We start from the raw sequence: 20716 nt of genomic DNA, 5'->3' as shown, positions 1-20716 counted from the left end.
ATTGCAGACTATCTCTGGCAGGCAGGTGTCGTCCGCTTTGCCTGCGAGGGAAAGGGCCACAGAGCATAGATCCAGGATCAAAAGCTAGCATCTTAATTCTGCCTTGGGCCCCCTCAGCACAGCTTTATATATTGCAGACTAGAGATTGTTTTGAGAATGGGATTGCAGGACAACCTAGCAACGTAAGATATGGCTTCAACTTAGACAAGCCTGGTTTTCATCTTCACTTGGTACTTGCTGGTGGTGAGTCTGGGAAAGTTACTTGGGTCTCCTGAGCATCAGTTTCCTTGCCTTTAAAATGGGCATAATTGTACCCACAGCTATAGGGTCAATGTATGCTGATTTGAAAGGAATTCCATGCTTAGTACAGGGCCTGGCACACAGGAAGTGCTCAGGATGTGCTGGTCGCCAGGAAGACTGCTGGACTAGGGCAGCTATGCCACAGATTGATCTTGGCGCCCACAGTAGGCCAGTTTTCCTCTATGGCCTCCATTTCCCTGCCTGGCCAGAGAATGGATTGCACTCAGTAGTGTTAAGGATTCCCTCGGCCCTGATAGTTTGCAAGGTGGGTAGGGCAAGCAGGGAGCTTGCTGCAGGGTAGCGAAGGCCAGAAACCATGTTGGAGACCAGAGTCGCAACTTTGGAGCCCTGGCTTGGGTAGCTGTCCTTGCCCCAGTCTGTGACAGGAAAGGAGTTGGAGAAAAAAGTAAGTTCCCATTGGTGACCCAGAGACCATACCCTCACAGGGCCACAAGCTTCAAACAAGGCCGAGGGAAGAGGAGTGGCTCACCCATGACATCCTCATGCTGGCTGTCCCGCAGTGACCCTGTTGCGTGGTGCAGAGCTGAAGCACTGGGGGTGGTAGGAGACTAGCAGAGTCAAGGAAGCCTGCCTGGAGGAATTGGAGGCATCACGCTGGGCCTTGGAAGGAGGTTAGGTAGGCAGAGATGCAAAGGAACTCTAGGTCCACATGAAGGGGTGGAGGGGTGCGCCTGGTGGGGCCACCTCTGGCGGGTGCGTCCTGATGAAGAAAGTGGAAGCTGGGCGGCAGTGGAGGGGGAGGAAGGATGGGGCCATGGGAACAGGTGAGCAGGAGAGGGACGTGAGGATGTGGCACTTGAGGCAAGCAGTCCTAGCTGTGGGGAGGAAGGTGGCAGGGGAAGGTGTGTCTGGGAACCAGAAGTCGCTCTTCCCTCGAGTGAGCTGTTGTCTGGGAGGCGTCCCAGGGCTTGTCAGCACTGAGCACTGCCAGCCACCCGGCTGGAGCCAGCTGCCAGACGGCTGGGTGGAACAGTAGCCACCAGGGTACTCTCTTGTCTTGCCTCCGTCTGTTCAGGCAGGACGAGTAGGGTGGCTGGTCACTCCCACCTCACATTGGCTCTGTGGACCTGTTGTGTCCCAAACTCCTCTGAGGCCATCACCCTGGAGTAGTCATTTCTGACCAAAAGATGTGTTTTGGTGGTGACCTTGGAAATCCAGCTGACGTGCCAGTGTGACACCAGCTGCTCCTCTCAGCCCCGGGGCAGCACAGCTTGGCTGCCTTCCCTTTTGGGGGGCACACAGGTTTGCACTGAGTTTGCATGGGCATCTCCAAAATGCTGCTTTTCTGGGTTTGAACACCAAGGGAATACTTAAACCACACACTGCCCAGACCCCAGCAAGGCCCATCTTCACGCGAGCCGTCGTCATTAAACCCCTATTATTTGACCAGGTGCCAGGCTGCGGCCCAGAGGTGAAGGAGGCCCACATGGTCCCACCCTCACGGGGCTCCCATGTAGTGGTGAGATGGTCGCAAGTAAACCAGGAAAATAATTGGAGATTTTGAAAAGCGCAACACAGGAAATAGGGCACTGTGACCCTCACGTGAATAAACGGCGAGAGTGGGGGTAATCATGTGGCCAGGGAAGGCCCCCCTGAAGGCCTTCTGTGCTGAGGATGCGTGGAGCTCGGTGGGCAGAGAAAAAACCAGATTGGTTTGGGGAGCACGGTGGCGAGTGAGGGCAGAGAAGGGGGAGAGGCCAGGTGGTACCACGGCAGGGCACATTCTACATACAACAGCCACCGCGTACCTGGTAGGAGTCTTGCAGTGTAGCCACCAGGTGACCCCACTCCCCTCCCCGGATATACCCTGGCCCAGGTGCCCAGGGAGCGGGCACCACCGGACATCCCCTGCCTGTTACCAACGCGCACACTCATGCAGGACCTTTCGCCAGTAGGAGCGACAGGTCTCACCGCACAGCTGAAGCACAGGGAGAGAGTTCCCCACACAGCATTCCCTCCGCTCTTACATAACAGATTTCCACCCTGCCATTGTGGCACTTTCTGGGGAGTATAATTTGTCAGGACCTCAGGGAATTTGGGCTGAGTAATTGCCCCTTGTTTCTTCCCCCCAGATGAACCCATGGCTGTGTGATACTACATTCTCAGCAGTTGGGTTTTCACTAATCACTCGTGGTAGTGGGGTTTACCGCCCTCCTCTCTATCAGCATCTTTTCAGATTCCGTAACCTCACCCTCTGGGCTCCCAGTGCTGGCCTGCACTCCCTGGTCTCCTCACAGGAAAGCCAGGGTGACCCAGTTTAGCTGGTCGCCCTGTGATGCTTGGTGGGAGCCAGTGTCCCCCGGGACTAAGTGGAGAGCAGCTCGTGGCTCATGGAAGCCCCAGCTTTACTTCTACCTATGTTTAAAATGTGCTTTAGGGAATTTTGGGGGGATTTTTGTTTGTTTCATTTAATCGTCTCAGCCTCCACTTCACATTTCCCTTCTTAGGCATGCACTTTTTAGGCTCATGCTGAAATATATTTGCCTCCCTTAAGCTTTTATTGGACTAAATTGTGGGGAAGTGGCCCAGGCTCCACGGGAGGTGAGTGAAAGCCAAACTAAGAGAAAGCGTCTGCCAAGGACTGGCCATAAAGTGAGCGAGCCACGAGTAGGTTTTTGAGATTGGTGTGCAGATCTCTCTCTTCTGTTACACCTGGCCCATCAGCATTGCCATGAGTGGCCCTTGAATCACCATGTCCCAGAACCTTGTGGGTTTATTTCATTTTATTTTTTTAATGTTTACTTATTTTTGAGAGAGAGAGCATGGGTGGGAAAGGGGCAGAGTGAGAGGGAGACACAGAATCCGAAGCAGGCTCCAGGCTCCCAGCTGTCAGCACAGGGCCCGACGTAGGGCTCAAACTCCTGAACCGCGAGATCGTGACCTGAGCCCAAGTCGGACACTTAACCAACTGAACCACCCAGGCGCCCCATAAACCATGCAGTTTATAAAACATATTAGTACGACAAAGGGCAAATGCTGGCATTGTGCTTCTCAGAGGTGGAAATTGAAGCCCAGAGAGGTTAAGTGACTTGCCCCAAGGTTGCACAGCTGGAAGGTGGGGTGTGGACTTCCAACACATGCCATTTATCCACTGTTTGGAAATCTGGACGTTTGCATTTCTCTTCCTTGTAGATTTAGAGAGCCATGCCCCTGAGTGCTCTGCTGTGTGAGTTCCCCAGGCCACAGAGAGCAGGGGAACAGAAATCAGTCCTGCTGAAGCCCTGTCTGGGACAGGAGAAAAGTAGTCCAAAGGGAAGTTTCTTGCAGAAGAGTCATGTGCATGCTCCAGTGTTTGGCTCAGCCAGGTCCATGGGCCAGGGCTGAACTGGATGGGTAGATGAGTTAGGGGCATTTGTGATTTCCCCAGAGATCTGCTCACCAGGGCCCTGGTGGGTGGGGCTGAGGGTGTGCAGGCAGTGCTGGGCAGGACCCCAGCCCTCTCTGCCTTCTTCTTTGTCCAAATAAACAATGTCCTGCCCCCTCCCCTTAACCTCACCAGACCCAAAGAAGAGCTGCCTCTGCCTCCTTCTCCCCCTCCCACGACATCTTTAATCTCCGCCCTATTTGAGTGACATCCTACATGCAGGAAATGCTTCCATATGCTGTGGTTTGCTTATTCAGTCACCAAATAACGTACCTACCGTGTGCCCAGCACTGGGGTGTAGCATTTGACAAGAAGCAGCTGTCCCTATCTTCCTTCCTGTCACTGAGGGGATGGCATTCTAGGGATCCCTCTTGCCTGCAAGATAAAGGCCCAGATGCAGTGAGTCAATCATTTTCACAGTATACCTGCTAAATGCGAGGCAGAAAGCACAGTGTAGCTGGGGTTCTGTGGTGTCGTGGAGAGGACAGGGAGGGCAGGACCAGAAGGCTATGGGTCTTCATGAATACTGTTGGGTTCAGAGATGGGACAGTGCCTGGTCAGGGCAGTCTTCTGGAGAAGATGGGCCTTGAGCAAGTTGCTGAAGGAGGAGGGGGCTCCAAGCCGAGTTGAGTCAGAATGACACCTTCCAGGGCACAGAGGGTGGACACAAACAAGCATAATCTGGCCGCCGTGTCTGAGGCTGCCTATGGGAAAGTTTTCACCCAGCAGGGAACAGGCTGGGGGTGTGTGTCAGGGGCCTCAAAGGGCCCCAAATGTCAGGTGAAGGAGAGATTTCCCCCTTTCTTTCCCGCCAAGCTGAGGGAGACCTTTCTGAAGATCTGCCCAAACCTCTCCTTTGTCAGAGGAAGAACAGAGCCTGGAAAAGTGAAGCTCCTCGCCAGTGTCATGTGGCGAGTTCATGGCTGTGCTATGGCACATCTGTGGACCACTGGTGTAGAGGTGGCTGTCTCCGAGGCCCGCTGGCATCTCCCAGCATCACTGAGGTCTTGCCACCCTCTCTAGGCTGGCCACACCCCATCTTGCCCCTGGCTGGCTGACTGAGGCTCCCTGACCCTGGGCCCTCAGCCTGGTGCTAAAGCTGGAGCCTAGAGGCAGGCCCCAGACTCAGAGGTGCTTCCTACATGCTCTTAACACCGTATGTTCAAACACTGATTTTTTCAAACATGGTGACTTCCTTCCTGCAAGATCATCTTCAGATGCCTCACCTTGAAAATATGGACTCCCCGCCGTTTAGCGACCCCACTTCTCTGGGCAGTTCCACTGGCTGGCTGTGGTCTCCCCCCAGACCAGAGGCTGTGCCTCCTCGGCCCCTCTTGTACCTCCCTAGGAAGGTGTTGAGGTCGCTGTTGAGGTTGGCCAGGCATCCAGTCCCCGTGTTTCTGGACACTCTGTCTTCTCTTGTTTGTTTTCTGTACTTCTAACTGGCGCCCTTGCAAGGCCCCAGCCTTCTCTCTGCTCAGCGTGCTCACCGTCTTTTGATTACCACAGGAGTTTGAGCTGCTGTGGTCAGGATGCATGTGCAGCAAGGCCTGGGTCTCGGGTCCTACAGGCTTCTCCCAGTCCTGGCCTGGCCATGTGACCTCCCTGTGCTCTGGGGGACTTTCTGCCAGTTCCAGCCACCCACTCGAGCCACTGGCTCAAGGGATTGCCACTTGGCACAGTGCTTAGGGTGTCATCTCAATGGGCAGGGCGGTGCTATGCCCTCATGGAAGGAATGCCAGGCTTTATATAAAAGAATCTCAGGTCAATCTAGGTTCCAAGCTCAGTTACCCACTAACCAGGTGGCCTCTCTGAGCATCACCTTCCCTCATAGAATGGAAATATGATCGGGAGTGAAGACAGTGGCCACGGTTCTGTTCCGGATACCAAGCACCCCACTTCCGTGACCATCCTGCTTTTACCAAAACTGGGCAAGAAGCAGGCCTTTCATCTCTGTACTTCCAGAGTTCCTAAGGTCCCTTCTAACCCCTGGGGCTCCGAGAGAAAACCAGTTTCAGCTTAGAGGGAGCAGGTGAGGGGAATTTGACCATGTTGGTAAGCCTTCAGCCAGCTCCCTAAGCAGCCAAATGGGTCACTGGCTGCAAACATCCCTGGGTTTGTAATGATGATCACAGGGCTCGTGGGCTCCTGGACACCTTCGGAATGGGCTTTGTGAGGCCAAATGCTTTGCAGATTAAATTTCTGGACAAAGAACAGCTGAGAAATAGTCCTGAGCTTTGCTAAGCCATTTCTATGCTATGGCAGCAAAAGGGGCGTGTGTGTGTGTGTGTGTGTGTGTGTGTGTGTGTGTGTGTGTGTGTTCGTTCTTTCGTTCTCTTCCCTAATAAAAGGGAGAGGCGTAGGCAAGAGAGGAGGAAGGTCCAATCCCGAGCCTCCCTCTCTTCTTCAATTTGCATCAGCCAATGGGTACCGCTGGTGCTGCTGTGTTTTCCAGGATGGTGCTGGTAACAGAAGGAATATGATTAGTGTTATGGAATTTCATGGTTGGGGTTGGGGGTGGCTTTTCCCCCCTTTTTAAAATAAATGTTTTGAAGAGTTGCCCTGGAGAGCTGCTGAAAGCAGAGGCTGACGGACATTTTTGGTCATGTCAGACGAGGACAGGATTATCCAAGTGAGCAGGGGTGTCTCTCCCCTTCAGCGGGGCTGCAGGGTTCCAGGGCCATCCTGCCAGAAAGCGAGCAAGGGGCCGTAATCACAAACAGGCTGGGATCGGTTACAACCAGAAGTATTACTTTAGACTCTTGGCTTTGATGGGGAAGAATGCAGTTTTCCTCACCCCTCCTCCCCCGTCCTTCTCAAGTTAAACAAGATCTGTGAAAGCAATAGCTCTGGGATATAAAGAGAGGCCAAAATCCAAAGCAGCAAGGGGTCTCAAAAGCCCAGCATGGGAGGGTTCCCCCAGCCCCTGCCGATACTGGAACAGGGGTTTGCCTGGCCTGTTCACTGTCCCCCCATCCCTTCTTGGGTGAACCGGAGAAGCACATTTTCCCAGAGTCTTTCTTGTCTACCTAGGGCATCCTCACCTCTTTCTTGCCCACTTGGCTCTTCTGCATATGCAAGCTGGCATTTTCTTCGTGTTTGCAATGTACCTGAGCACCGTGGGGAGGAGGAGGGGGCAGGTGGGAATGTAATGAAAATAGCTTAGCACACTGGAGCAGGTGATTCGCCAGCTTCTTCCCTGATCAGCCTGTGCAGACAACAAACTAATGAGGCCCTCACCCCTTGTAGCCATGACCCGGCCCTGGGGGGATCTGCTTCTCAACCCCCTCTCCTGCCTTGGCCAGCACCTCCTATCTACTCCTTCACACTTGGGGATAAATAATACTGCCCCCTGGAGTGTTGGCACCGTCAGGGGCGTGCTTCCCCTGTCACTGGTGCCTGGAGCAGAACCAGGGTTGGCCAACATGTAGACCTCCTTGCCAACAGAGCAGGATTTTAACTGACTGCTCCTTAGAGGAGAGGAAGGAAGTTGACTTCATCCTCAGGCTTTGCACAGAGAGAGTGAGCATCCAGGGCTCCTGCCTCAGTGCCTCCCTTATGAGTGTGTAACCCCACTCTTTTGCCTCACCGCACAGCCAGACACAAACTCACCTCCTTGGACTTCAAGGGCCCCCACTTTGGGTGAGGCCAGAACATCTTGTCAGCACTGTTGTGGCAGCAGACAGGAGGATTCTGTACGCCAGGGGCCTAGCCTGCCTTCCGTACCCCCGTCTCTCAGTCTCCTTGGGGCCGTCCCACCATCTCAGGGCCCTTGGATGGGAAACTTCATTCTAGAAGTGGATTCAGGGTTGGGGAGCCTGACTGGAGTCACAGCCCAGTTTGGTGGGACACTCACATTCTAGTCTAAGGGCCAGCTCAGAGCTGGGGATCTGGACCTGGTGACAATATTGCTCACTTACTGGGGAGTGAAGTTATAGCCTGTCATGGCTGAGGGTTGAGACTCAGCTGAGGTGTCTTGGGCCTGTCACTGCCAACACCTATTTAAAGGAGGGAAATCTTCATAGTCCACCTCAACCCCCAAACTTAAACTTGGAGTAGGCCTCCCCACCTTAGGACCACCCAGACACCCTAAAGTTGGTCGGGTGACCCCATGGAGACTGGGAGAAGGCGGTATGGAGGGCAAGCTAGGTCAGTGACTTCCCAGCTTCCGACCCTCTCTGCCATCAAGGTGCCAGGATATTCCTGCTGACCATGGTGGCATATTGATCAAAGACCGGCCCTCATGCAGATTGGAAAAATCAAACCAAGCAAACCAAGCTGAACAAGGAAGACTTGATCCCCATGTCCTGGAGCTGATGGTCTAATGGAGGAAGCAGACAGTTCCTGCTTCTAATGCAGCTGAGGGGACCATGGTCATTGGTGTGTCATGAGGCATGGTGGTGACTGTCTTTGGGTGTTGGAGCAGGAGGCACCAGAGATTGACAGGGAAAGGTAAGAAGGGGCCCATCACTGGTTGGTGACCAGAGTGTCAGTCACACCATCTGATCGATCACTAACCATTGTGAGTCTACAATGAGACACTTGGACCTGGGTAGTCTCTGGGGCATCCAGACTAATAGTATATCTGTTTGGAGTGTAGCCTCTTCTCCTTGGATTTGAATAGGATCTCTACCAGACCAGCTCTTAAGAACTAGCAAGACAAGAGGGTACCCAGGGACAGGAGAGACAGAAAGGGAAACGGGGTGAGAAAAGCTCAGGGAAAGAAAGAGCCTGTTCCTAAATCACCATAAACCTGGTTGGGCCTTCGGGATGGTTATCCCAGGATCAGAGTGTTTGGGACTCAAGTTAACCTATTTGCTGCTTTCTAGAGACTATTAATATCAGAAGCTATAAGAAGGGTGAGAAAGGGATCACCGAAGCACCTCCTGTATATCAGACAGCGAGCCAAACACCTTTCTTCTTGTAATTCCCGCCACTGCCCTATAAAGCACAGGTATCATGACTTTCATTTATGAGAAGGCTGAGGCCTTGGGAGCTCAGGTGATTTGCCAGCTTCTTCCCGGCACACTCTGCTGAATTCTGGTTAATTCTCTGTGGTTCTTTGAGCCCTGAGTAGGGCACCATGGTGGGGAGAAGCTATTTTTGGTATAGCCTTCTCCCCACTCACCCTCTGGGTGTTGGGGACAGCAGGTCTCTGGGGCTGCCCATTCCCAAGCTCCAAATGTGCCCACCAAGGAGGAGGGCTTTGTTTGTGTTTCCTGTATGAGAAGCCATGACTCCAAGAGTCCCAGTGGAGTCCTGCACCAGCCGGTGGGGCTGCTTTGAATGGGTTTGAGGAGGGGCCGCTCAAGGCCTCTGCATTCCTCCTGGAGCCTCACCCAGGGCGTCGGCTTGTCCCTGGTGCCAGGCCTGTAGGACCTCCCTGGGCTTTGCCTTTCCATTCCAGAGAAGGGAGAGGACCAAAGGAAAATGGCCCATTCAGGTGTACACGCTGATTACACCGGAGCCCTTCCAGTGGGAGGGTCAGCTTACTGGGTGATCTTGGGCAAGATATGCAACAAGCAACCAAAATCTCCTGGTCTCAGGTCCCTGTGGGCAAATCCTCCTAGGTGAGCGAGCCATGAGTCAGAAGCACCTCGTGAATTTGGGGGGACTGGAAGAGGGATGCCACCTAGGGGCTGCGTAACTGTCCTGGGCTCCAGCAGGGCAGAAGGCCCCGGGCCAGAGGGATGAGCGCTAGAAAGAAGCCCACTGCTGACCCTACACTGACCCCAGGAGCTAGACTTTGAGAGATACTTGAGGATAAGGAAGCAGGAGAGACTTCGGTGTGTGGGTGGGGAAGCCAGGGAAAGAGGAGGAAGTCTTGAGCTCATTTGTCATGGCATTTCACTTTTAACAACTATTTACTGAGTCCCTTCTTTGTCTGAAACACTGAGCTAGACAGGGGCTTGAGAGGATGCCAGGATGAGCAAGCCTTGGCCTTTGTCCGTAGAGAGCTCTTGGTCTCGCTGGGGGAGATGGCCAACCCAAACCTGAGGTCGGGGGTGCCGGGGGAGCACAGGGGCAGAAGAGCAGAATCACAACTGGCAGGGATTTGCAGGAACGTGGCAAAAGTGGTGGCTTTGAAAGATGAGGCCTGGGCTTAGCGATTGATGGATCTGGGAGAGCAATTTTGGGGTCTGCTGGGTGTGCACAAAAACAACATAGAGGGCACTTCCTGCCAGGCTGCATGGAAGGCTTGTGTTCAGATCCCACTCTGCCACTGGGTAGCCAGTCTGGGGCCATTTTGATCCTCAGTTTCTGTATCTATAAAATGGGGGTGATATTTTGAAATCCATGTGGCCATTGAGAAGGTTGACTGAAAAAGTTGTGGAGTGCTGTATTCGTTTTCTCTTCTCTTCCCCGATAGACATGGGCGGGCTGCCGTCCAGTCTGGGCAGTGAGTTGTACTGGGGGAGCAGGGGTGGGAGTCCATCAGGCTCCTGAAATTGCTTGGAAGAATAACCCATCCGCCCCCATCTACCTACAGCCCACAGACTTTTCAAAGCATTTTCCCATCTGTTATTTCAGAGTAGCTCTCTAGGGCTAAGTAGGCCAGATGGCTTTGTTTCCATTTTTTCGAAAGAAGAAACTGAGTTTCAGAAGGGTAAATGGTTTGCACAAGACCTCAGAGCCTACTAATGGCCAAACTTGGATTTGAATCAAGGGGGTGCATATTCTTAACCCATCGCTCCTTTTGCAACATCAGTGTTTCCCAAGGAGTGGGTTGTAAAAATCTGTGGTGGACACAGGATTAAGTGGCATGGAATCCTGTCACGAGACAGTTATTTGACTTCTCTTCCACAGCACGCTGGGTCAAGGGCACAGTCTCTGTTAGGCGCTTCGGTGTTAGCATGTGCTGATGTTGCTGGCCTGTTTGTTTGTTTGTTAGAAAAATCTGGCCCCAGCCTTCGTGTCTCGGTAGAACTTGCCTTAATATCTGACTAACAGTCTATAGCATTGTTGTTTCAGTGTATGGGTTTCTCCAGTTATCTTCTGTTTGCACCAAGGAGTATTGGCTTTCCACTTAGTGTAGCATAGGAAAATGTCTTTTTTAAATACAAAAGTATTTATGTGCTTCTTGTAAAGCAAACACTAGTAGAGGTACCACCTAGAGGGCTTCACTGGATGTCTGGTGCTCTCTTAATGACTGAGGTTTGGGAAATGCAGTTACAGGACCCCAGTGGGACACTCCTGGGTACCTTCCTTCCCCTCGGTCTCCTAGAGTGACACCAGAGGCTCCCAAATTCCCGCCGGGAAAGGAGCCTGGAAAAGCATCAGTATTGGTGGTGTCTGCTCCCCACACAGCGTAGAAGAATCCACGTTGTCAGAGAGCTGTTGACGTCAGGCGGTACAGAATTTTGCAAGGCCTCTATTTAAAATTCCCCAAAAATTAAATAAGGAGGGTTTGGAGGGAGGAATGCCCTAGACAAATTGTGGAGTGGGTTTGTTTTGTTTATGGAGATGGTCTTTAAAGTTGAAATTGCCCCCGTTTTATTTTTGCCCCAATTGACAAGGGGCTGAACTCAGCTGGAAGGGAGGGGATGGTTGTCAGCCTAAGGCTTTTAGCGAAAAGCAACTCCGCTCTGGGGCCAAGAAGCCTCTTTTTTTGGCAAAGAGAGAAAAGGGGGGAAAAGATACAACCTCCTGCATGTATACTTCTGAGGCACTGAAGTAAGCTAGCTCAAAAAACACAGATAACTCCTTATGTTTCAAGTGACTGGTAGCAGTTACAGAGGATCCCCTCCGCCCTTTTCTCCAGGCTGGAAACACACGTATAAGGCACAGACACATTGCTTAGGCTGCTCTCCATTCTTTTCTCTTTGCTTTCTCACCAGAACCCTGGTTAGTAGATTGCTGTTTAATATTCTCTTCTCACTAATAAGGACACTTCAGCCTCCTTCTTCAGCCATTTTGAATGGTCAAATATCAACGTAGCCCTAAGTTGATGAGTGTCCATGCAACTGCGTGGTGCGTGGCCTGACTTCAGGCGGTACAGAGAGGCAATGTTAAATACCGCGGCAACGCACAGCGAACAGCGTTTGTCCCGTTCCCATTCTCTTCCAAGCCTTCTGATTTGCCTCAGCTTGATGGTCCTCTGTCTTTGACTCCTCTCCAGTAAATCTCTTGTTGTAACAAAGAGGGAGGGAACAGGCGTAGGCGCAGCCTCTGCAGACCCGGCACAGCTCAAATTTACTCTGTTGCTTTGTTCTCTGTAACTTTATGGTTGGGGCCGGTGGTCCTCTTTGTTCATGGTGGCGATCTGAAGTTTCCTAAACAAATTATTTTCTCGAAGTCAAAAGACAGTTGCTTCAAATACGTATTTACTCAGTGAACCACAGCATACATAAATACAAGGATATGGCAAAAGCCCTGCATAGTGTGGAAACATCTGAGGTTGAGAAATGCTGATCCAAAGTCACTCTCTCCTGGCAAAGCCCTTGGGTAAGATCTTGCGCCAGAAAACTCTATCAGCCTGAGTGTCCTGCCTCACCCTGCCATGTGGGCCCAGAGAGAGGGTGAGAGAGGGGCAACCCGGAGATGGGGCCTGAAACCACCTGTAGCCCCCTTCTGGGGTGGGAGTGGAGGGCGCAAGGCAAGAAGCAGGGAGAGTGAGCCACGCCTGTGACTCCTAAGAATGGAGTCTGATTTGTAGACACTGATGGAATGAAGCAGAAGAAGCAGATAAGGGGACCGGTTTCCCTGGCTCATCTGTCACATGGAAATTTGGGGAACTAATACAGCAGGGGGTGTCGGTCTTCTGCAAAGGAGCGGACAGCTGGAGCCATTTTTAAAGGGAGCTGTTTGGTTGCTGTCAGACCTGGGTGCTAAGCCTGGCACCTTGGGTAAGTCACCCAGCGCAGGGGTTTCCTAATGCAGCCTAAGATTTCACAGACCTGGAGGCAAATGACTTCTGAACGTACAGCCCCCAGACTCCAGGACGTTTCTCATCCTCGCTGTCAAGTAGGGATATCCCGCCCAGCCCAATTGCCCAGAACACTCCCAGTTGGGACCTAATATTTTAGTATAGTTATGAATAGCACCCTACACTCACTCCAGAAAGTGTGCACAGTAAATTACAAGATCACTGTACTAAGCTGTGTCCTCTGGTCTATTTTCATATTTTCGTATTTTTTCTTATTTCATATTTTCATCCCTTTTCTTCTTGTCACAGTGGACCTGTCATTACCATCTGTTCAGACCTTTGTGTGTGGGTGGGAGGGGTGAAGGGGATAGCTCCTGATCCTGGCACAGCTTTCAGTAAATGAAATGGTGCCACCTGCTCAGCCCCTCTGTCTTCGTCTCAGGACTGATTAAAACATTCGGTGGGACAGGCTCCCGGCAGAAACACCTCTGGGTTGTATCCAGCAAATCGTCACACTCTCTTTGAAAGTGGTCAGCTCTCGGCTTCAAATCACTCAGGGCAGAAACGCAGCCCCCAGGGGGGTCGTGAGAGCCCCAAGGCCTGGATGGCTCAGCTATGACACATCCCAGACCCGCCGGTCCAGTGGTTCACTCGTTATCAGAATCCAGTGTGGTCTGGCCCCCTTCCTTCCTGTTGTGTCTTCTCCGCACTGCCTTGGGAATGCTCGGAACCTCCTTGCAGGCTCTCCTCGAGGAGTCCAATCAGGACCAGCCTTGAGGTTGCCCATTTACTCTGGAATTCACTCTCTTCCTTGGAAGTTGGCACTTCTGCCCGTGCTGTGTCCTCTGGCCTTGCTCCCAGGTCGGCCTGTCTTCCTGCGTCTTCCAGGACTACGGATGGGGGCCCGGCAGACTCTGTGTCAAGTGCTCTCCCGACCTTTTCCCACCGCCAGGTAATGAGAGCTTGTGGGGGGCAGCCTCTCAATGCTCTACCCCTGTCCCCACCTGGGTCCATTTGCCCACCACCCTCTCAGTGAACACTTTTCAGGGTGGGCGCCCTTCCTAAGAAAATGCTGAGCAGGGGACAAGAGTCCAGCAGACCCTTCCACCCGACTTGTGTTGGCCTCACGGTACCGCACCCTCTCAGTCTCTCTCCACTTACCTCTTTTGCTCTTCCTGGAGCATCGGGGGAATGCCCCTTATCCTTAGCATTATCTCAGGCATTCCCTTGTGAGGCTTTACCCTTCCTGGTGTGACTCTTAGAAGCCCACACCTCGCCTGTGACGTTGAAGAGGAGTACCCCTCTCAAGTTCACCTGGCAAGACCCCCATCCTGAAGCATCACGTGCATTACTGGCTTGGGCCACAAGTACTCCCATCACTGTGTCCTGTTCCCCCAACCAGTTTGTTGTCTTCCCTCCCCCGCCCCTCTAGATTCCATCCAAGATTCGCTTCTTCCCTGGCTACTCAGTTTCATCTCTGATGTTTGTGGTTCCTTCAGCAAACATTGTAGCAACCACAGGGCTGTCTGGGTCACCCTGCTCCGCTGTTCCTGGAAGGGCCTTGTGCCATCTTGTATTCTCTACTTCACCCTGCCCCCCCACCCCCAACCCACACTCATGCCAGGCACGGAACCAGATTCAGCTTTCAATAGAGACCTGCCAACATGATCTCACAGTTGTGAGATCAAGCCCGGTGTCAGGTTCTGTGCTGACAGCCTGGAGCCTGCTTGGGATTCTCTCCCTACTCTCTCTGGCCCTCCCCTGCTCTTGTGCACGTGCACACTCTCTCTAAATAAATACATGCATATATTCATAAACAAACTAACAAAAAAAAAAAAAAAAAGACCTGCCGAGGTCAGGGCCAAGTGACAGTGACATCACGAGACTCTCTCCCTGAGACTCCAGACCCCGGAGACCCACCTGCCTCCCTGCGCACCCCTAGCACTAGCCATTGAGGGACACTGAGGTTGTGATTCCTTCCTTAAAAATCCCTGTGTCTTACACCTCAGCTTTAACAATAGCTCTTTGGTAAGCCTTGCTAGGAACCAGGCACTATCCTGAACACTTCTTGTAGGTTAACTCCTCTACTCCCTATAACACGGGGAGATAGAAAGTACTACCTTAGGTCCATTTTACAGATGAGGAAATTGAGGCAGTTGCCCAAATCCAAACAGCTGGTTAGTAGCAGAGCTGGTATTGAAACCCAGGTAACCTGGCTCTAGAGCCCTTACTGAAAACTGTGATTCTCGTCTGCCTGTCATTTTTATCACGTGCCCCCTCTGTGCCAGAGAATGTTCGGTGGTCAGGGTTTCTCCTGGGTGCCTCAGCCTCCTGGGCCCATCCAGTGAGGTGAGCAGGCTGGAACCGGGCTGGGGGAGGGGCGGCAGCGCCCGGTTCTTGCTGTCTTCTTGCTGTGGACTCCACGGAGCCTTCCAAACTGACGTAGCAGCCTGTGCTAATGGTCCTGGAATCCAGGCCTCAGGCGCCCAGGGAAGGTTCTGGGGCCCTGGTGGCCTGAAAGCCCCATCTGGGGGAAGGTGAGGCCATGGACAACAGAGCAGGGATAGGTGCCAGAGGTGGAATAAGAAGAATGGGTCGGGCAGGAAGGCAGGGGGTGCACTGGGAAAGACTGGGGGACCCCTTGCCTGCTCCTGTTTGCTTTGGACGGAGGAGGCCACATGCTGTGAGCTGGAGTGTGTCTTGGCAAGAGGCCTCAGTGACAGAGCCTTCTGACCAGGGGAGGCCTGGCTGAGGGTGGGCCGCCTTTCGTTGTTCTTAAAGGCACAGCATAATTAGGGGCAGCCAGCCTTTCCAGTGTCTCTGGTCCCTCTCAGGTAGAAACCTCACATCTGCCCCAAGGTCACGGGAAAGGGATCCAGGGCAGAAGCAGTCCCTTAGGGCCCAGCCCTATGCCAGGTGTGGTGCAGCCAGGTGGGCAGTGTGGTCACCAGTGCCTGGCCAGGCTCCCTTCAGCCCCCTTCCCCTTCTCAGCAGCTCCCCACCCCCTTCAGGGCTCACAAATCCTCACCCCCTCCCCTTCTCCAAACCACTGCAGGGGAAGAATGCAGAAATGCCTGGACAAAGGGTCCAGAGTCTGAGGCAGGTGTCTGAGGCCTGGGACTGTGCCTCTGCTATTCCTAGCTCCATCCCCCATGCTTCTCTGTCTCGACACCCACACCCTTCGCTTAGGTCTAGGCGTACATTAGCACTCCACAGGTGCTCAGCTCTGCCTTAACTGGTCTCAGACCCCGCGAAGGACCTGGACGAGAGGGGAAGAAAAAGGCAAGCCCTGGAAGTAACCTAAAGGCTGCTGGGCTCTCCCAGACTCCAAACTCTGAATCTCTTCCTGCCTGTTACCCCCTGGGTACTGCCCAGGACTGCTGGGTGGAAGCCCGGCCCCTCCTACAGCACCAGGGCTGTACTTGAGCCCATCTCGTGTGCAGTGCAGGGGGAGGTGGGGAAGAGAGGCTGAAGCCTGACTGTGTCCTCTACAGCGTTCCCATGCCTGGAATGCCCCACACATACCAGGTGCTCAGAAGGCATTTGGTTATGGAGGACACCGTATGTCTGTGATGTCAGGCAGCCCTATAGGCAGATCATATTATCCTGGTATGATGAGCCTCTATGGAGCCCAGCAACCTGTTCCAGGTCACCAGCAAGGATATGGTGAAGCCAGGATCCAAACCGAGGTCTTGGAAGAGGGACTAAGAAGTGTCCGTGTGCAGAATCCTGGGATGGGCAGGGTCAGGAGGGTGGGGGGAGTCAGGGAAGGCCTCATGGAGGACTGTACCTTCAAGAACCGAGTGGGGGGGACTTCAGAGGGAGAGGAAGGAGCAGGGTCCTCCTCCCCCACCCCCACCAGCTGTTTTGTCCTAGGCTGAGCTGTGACCTCAGAAGACTTTTTATTAACATCCTAATTGTGTGCAGCTGGCCTGCTCGGGCCCTAATGAGCTCATTATCCTCTCTCATTAAGGAGGCCATTGTGGCCTGGTCACCCCGGGGACAGCAGTGGCCTGGGAGTGCCCGTCACTTCCTGCTGCCTTTGGCCAGGCTCAGCCCCCTCCTGGAGACGCTAAGGCCCCATCCCCACCTTCTGTCTGTCCCCACTCTATCTCCTTCACTCTGTCTCTCGGTTTCCTCTCTACCCTTTCCATCCTTCCCCCAATGCCAGCATTGCCAAGCCCCAGTTAGAGTGCCTTTTAGAGGGCTTTGAAACTGGCTCAACAGCCAAAGATTACACTTGGCCTGAAAAGAGGGAGGGTCTGACTTCTGGGCTTGAGCTTTTCCCTCTTGGGGCTGGGGAGCCCCTTCCCCACCTAGGATGGATGGTCTCCCTTCCTGCCCTGAGCTGGAGGTGCTAGCCAGGTTGCCCCCACTCAGCCTCTGGACCATTGTGAAGCGGGTTCTTAGTGAGGCCCACAAGCAGGGTTGGCTGCTGTGACAAGTGACATCGCTGTTCTTTCTGGGCCTTTGCCTCCTGGAGAGGGCTTTTCGTCAGCCTGGCCAAATTTCATTCTTCTGGCGCTGTGGAGATGTGGTCCTCACAGAATGAGCAACCAGGCTCAGGCAGCATTCGATGGACTGGCCACCTAGGGACGCTCCCAGACATCTCCTCCATGGGGGGGCTTAGCTCCAAAGATCACACCCCGAGCCCCCAGAACGAAGGTTTCTCCTGCACGTCCAGTGTGCGGGGGCTCCTTTCTCAGGGCCCCTCTGCAACAGTTTGTGGCTTCCCACTCCAAACAGTGGGCATGGTGGCTGCTGTCCTGCCCCTGCCAGGGGGCAATCTCAGCTTGAAGGCATGTCGAGTAGGAAGATGGGCTGGAGCGTGCCTGCTGGGCTGCACTGCAGGGGTATGCTCAGCACTCTCCCAGCCAGCCCAGGCCCCTCGGGTTTTCCCCACCATTTCCTGTTCCAAGTTCTCTGTTCCCCACCTGCCTCCTAAATAAGAACCTGCTCCCCTTCTGCCTAGAAACAGGGCTGACTTCTCAGGAAAAGGCCAGGTCTGGCAGCCGGTCGGGACAACCGTCCCTGTCTGAGCACAGCTGTGGCCACTTGGTCAGTGCAGTGAGAAGTTCTTTAATAAAACCTCACTACATTTTCTCTCCCGAGAACTAAGGCTGAGAGGAAGGCTAACAGAGGCCAGCTTGGAGGTTGGACCCATCTTCCTGGGGACATGAAAAATGTAGAGGTGTCTCAGACTGGTCCCTGGGCATCCGTGAGTGCTGGCCACCTAACCTCCCACATCCTGTGGCTTTAGTCCCTCAGTAAAGCTCGTAGCTTCCGCTTAGTGGGCACCTACTGTGCCAGAGCCTATTTGTTGCTCCTTATCTTACCCATCCTCACGCTAGCCTGCAAGGCAGATTTTGCAGGTTAAGTCCCTTTCCTGAGGCCACAGAGCACGGAAGTGGCCGAGGTGGGATTCAGACTCAGATCTTGGGCTCCGGCACTTAGGCTCTCTGCCTGAGTTTCCCCATCTGCCTGGCTGCTTGCTACAATTTTGGTTCTGCCCTAGAGAACAGCTAAATGTGGTACCTACAGTCTCAACAAGACTAATTCTCCCAAGTGCACCAACAGCTGTGAATTGTGGGGCCGGTGCTCTGGATGCTACCAGGGTTTGGAGATCAGTTGGGGAGGGCTTGCCGAGGCATTAGGACAGCAGAGAGGAAGCTGTAGGACTGTGTCCTGGGAGACCGTGTGAGCTGAAGGATAGGAGCCAGGCTGAAGATAGCCCCAATACATGTGGGACAAGGAGGGGAACTTGCCCCAGAGATGTCTCCCCTCTGACCCCATTTCCCATCATGCTTGCTATCATAAATTGCATCAGCTAAGGAAAAGATAGCTCCTTGCCTTCTCCTGGAACCCCTGAAGGCAGTCCCCAAACTCCACAGATTGCATGGACACACACACACACACACACACACACACACACACACACACACACAAAACCGTACACATCCACGTCCATTTACCAAGCTGGACTGAGGATCCCCTGATATACTCTGTGGGCAAAGATACCACCTGGCCACCCATGGGTGCTGACTGTGTTAGCCGGGGGGGAATGCCAAACAACCACCACCAGGTCAATAACAGCTCACCCTGAATTTGTGTCTTTCTGACCCTATATCCCTAATCATCACCCTCTGCTTCTAGGGGACCCTCAGTGGTACACATAGACATTTAAGTGCACGCAGCCCTGCACCTCTGCTCATAGTGTCCGTACGCAGAGCACACACTCAGCAATACGTATGTACAATACCTATGTACGTATGTACAAAACATAGTGGCATTTGCAGGTACACATTCTCAAGGAGTCACCTCCCCCCTTGTGCATACAGCAGATAAATTCCTTTATCCACTTCTGTGGTAGTTAAGAATATGGTTCCTGGAGCCTGGGTTTGAGGTCAGCTCTGTGTCTAATTGTGATCTATATTTGCCTCAGTTTCCTCATCTGTAAAGTGGGGATGATGATGACATGAACACTTCCCAAGATTCTTGAAGATTAAATAACGTATGTAAAGTTAGGGCCTGACCATAATCATCATCACGTGTAACAAGTGTACACACACCTTTGTTCTGTGCGCACATGCACCCACATAGATGTGTACATGAGCATACCCCACCTGCCATGCACCGAAAAATACAAAGCCTTGTCCACACCTACCCCCACATGCAGCCCACACACTCAGCCTCAGCCTCTGCAGAAAAGAGGATGCCCCGGGCATTGGAGGTGAGCCTGGGAGCCCCACAGGGCCGGCTGATGACTGAGCCCTCTTGGCAAGCCGGGCCACCCCCAGGGGTTCAGGCTCTAATTGCTCCTTGGTAGAGCAGCAGGGACTTTGGTCGGGAGCCCCGGTTACAGCAACTGACGTCTGAGGTGCTGGCATTCAGGAGAGGCTTGTCAGCAGCTCTGGGTGGGCGCAGGTCCAGGCAGCCTCCCCCAGAGACCCAGCTGTGTGCCAGGGCTCCTGGGAGGTCTGCGTGGAGCTGAGCTGGGCATCCATGCCCACCTGGGCAGTGTTTGAGCCTGTCCTTTGCTCAGTGGAGGTGCCCACAGCCACGCCAGTGACAAACTCTTCTCTGCAGGGCCTGAGGCAGGAGGGACATGAGAATCTGAGCCACTCAGCCTAGCTCTGCACATTTCTGGGCTGGAGTGGAACCCGGGCCAGTGTTCCCAGCGAAATTGGCAGGGACCCTGGCTCCTGGGGAAAAGGAGAGAGCAGGATGTACACAGGATTCCCAAAGGGTGAAATAAGGGTAGGGGAGATAATACCACCAGCAAAAAAGGGACCTGAGCCCTGGGATTATGAGGCCCTTGGATCCAAGGGGAAAGGCCCATTCAAGGGCTGGTCTCCAATATGGCCATAGGGGGAGAGCGAGAGAACAAGAGATCTGTAGGCTGCTGGACTCACTTTATACCAGATGATGACACAGACAAGCTTGGATGAGACTGATGGAGAAAATCTCCCCCAACCCTAACCCTCCCAGCATCCACAGAGGGGCTTGCCTCCTTTACCTCTCCTGAGGATGACTTTGGAGCCCAAATTCCAGACATAGAAGGCTTAAAAGACAGTGGCCCTGGCCATCCAGGAGACCATCAAGTTGCCTGCTTTTCTAGGAAGGTGTGGACTCACACAAAGGAAGGAGGGAATATTCTCCCAGTGGGGACAGAAATGATTGTTTCAGAGGCTGGAGTTGTCAGTGGCACACCTTGGTATAGAAAAAGAGGCTGGGAGGGGCTGGACATGGAGGGGTCTTAGCAAATCCTCACCAAGACACATGCTTCCAAACTCCACTGTTCCTCTAGACACATCCCCATGTGTTCCCAATGACAGTAAGATCCCTGGTCCCATCCCAGGCCCATCCTGAGAAACCCTTTCCTGGGAAGCAGAGCTCCCTTTTGAGGGCAAGCCTTCAGGGTACTTCCTTGGCCTGCTGGGATTTGGCATGGCTTTGGGGGGTGGTCAGGTTGATGAGGGTCTTGAGGTATGGGAGCCAAAACCTGTGTGTTTTTGGCATTGGGGCTTGGACCTGGGGATCATGTGAGAGCCTCAGCCTTCAAGACCCTCCCAGAAGTTACTCCAAATTGAGAAGTATGGTGACTGTTCTTTGGGGCTCCTGGAGTTTATCCTGGTGCGTGGAAATTTGGGGGTGGTACTTCTTAC

General features: G+C 53.3%; 1 protein-coding gene across 10 annotated transcripts in view; it reads left to right on the top strand.

Annotated features, from left to right (window-relative positions):
• Positions 1–20716, top strand: part of SH3PXD2A (SH3 and PX domains 2A) — a 243574-nt gene that overhangs the window by 190754 nt on the left and 32104 nt on the right. The window lies entirely within an intron of this gene.

This window comes from Herpailurus yagouaroundi, unplaced genomic scaffold, assembly GCF_014898765.1.
Source record: "Herpailurus yagouaroundi ecotype Mexico unplaced genomic scaffold, PumYag 163, whole genome shotgun sequence".
Lineage (NCBI taxonomy): Eukaryota > Metazoa > Chordata > Mammalia > Carnivora > Felidae > Herpailurus > Herpailurus yagouaroundi.
Note: the sequence above shows the minus strand (reverse complement) of the source record. Positions and strands in the feature narration are given on the sequence as shown.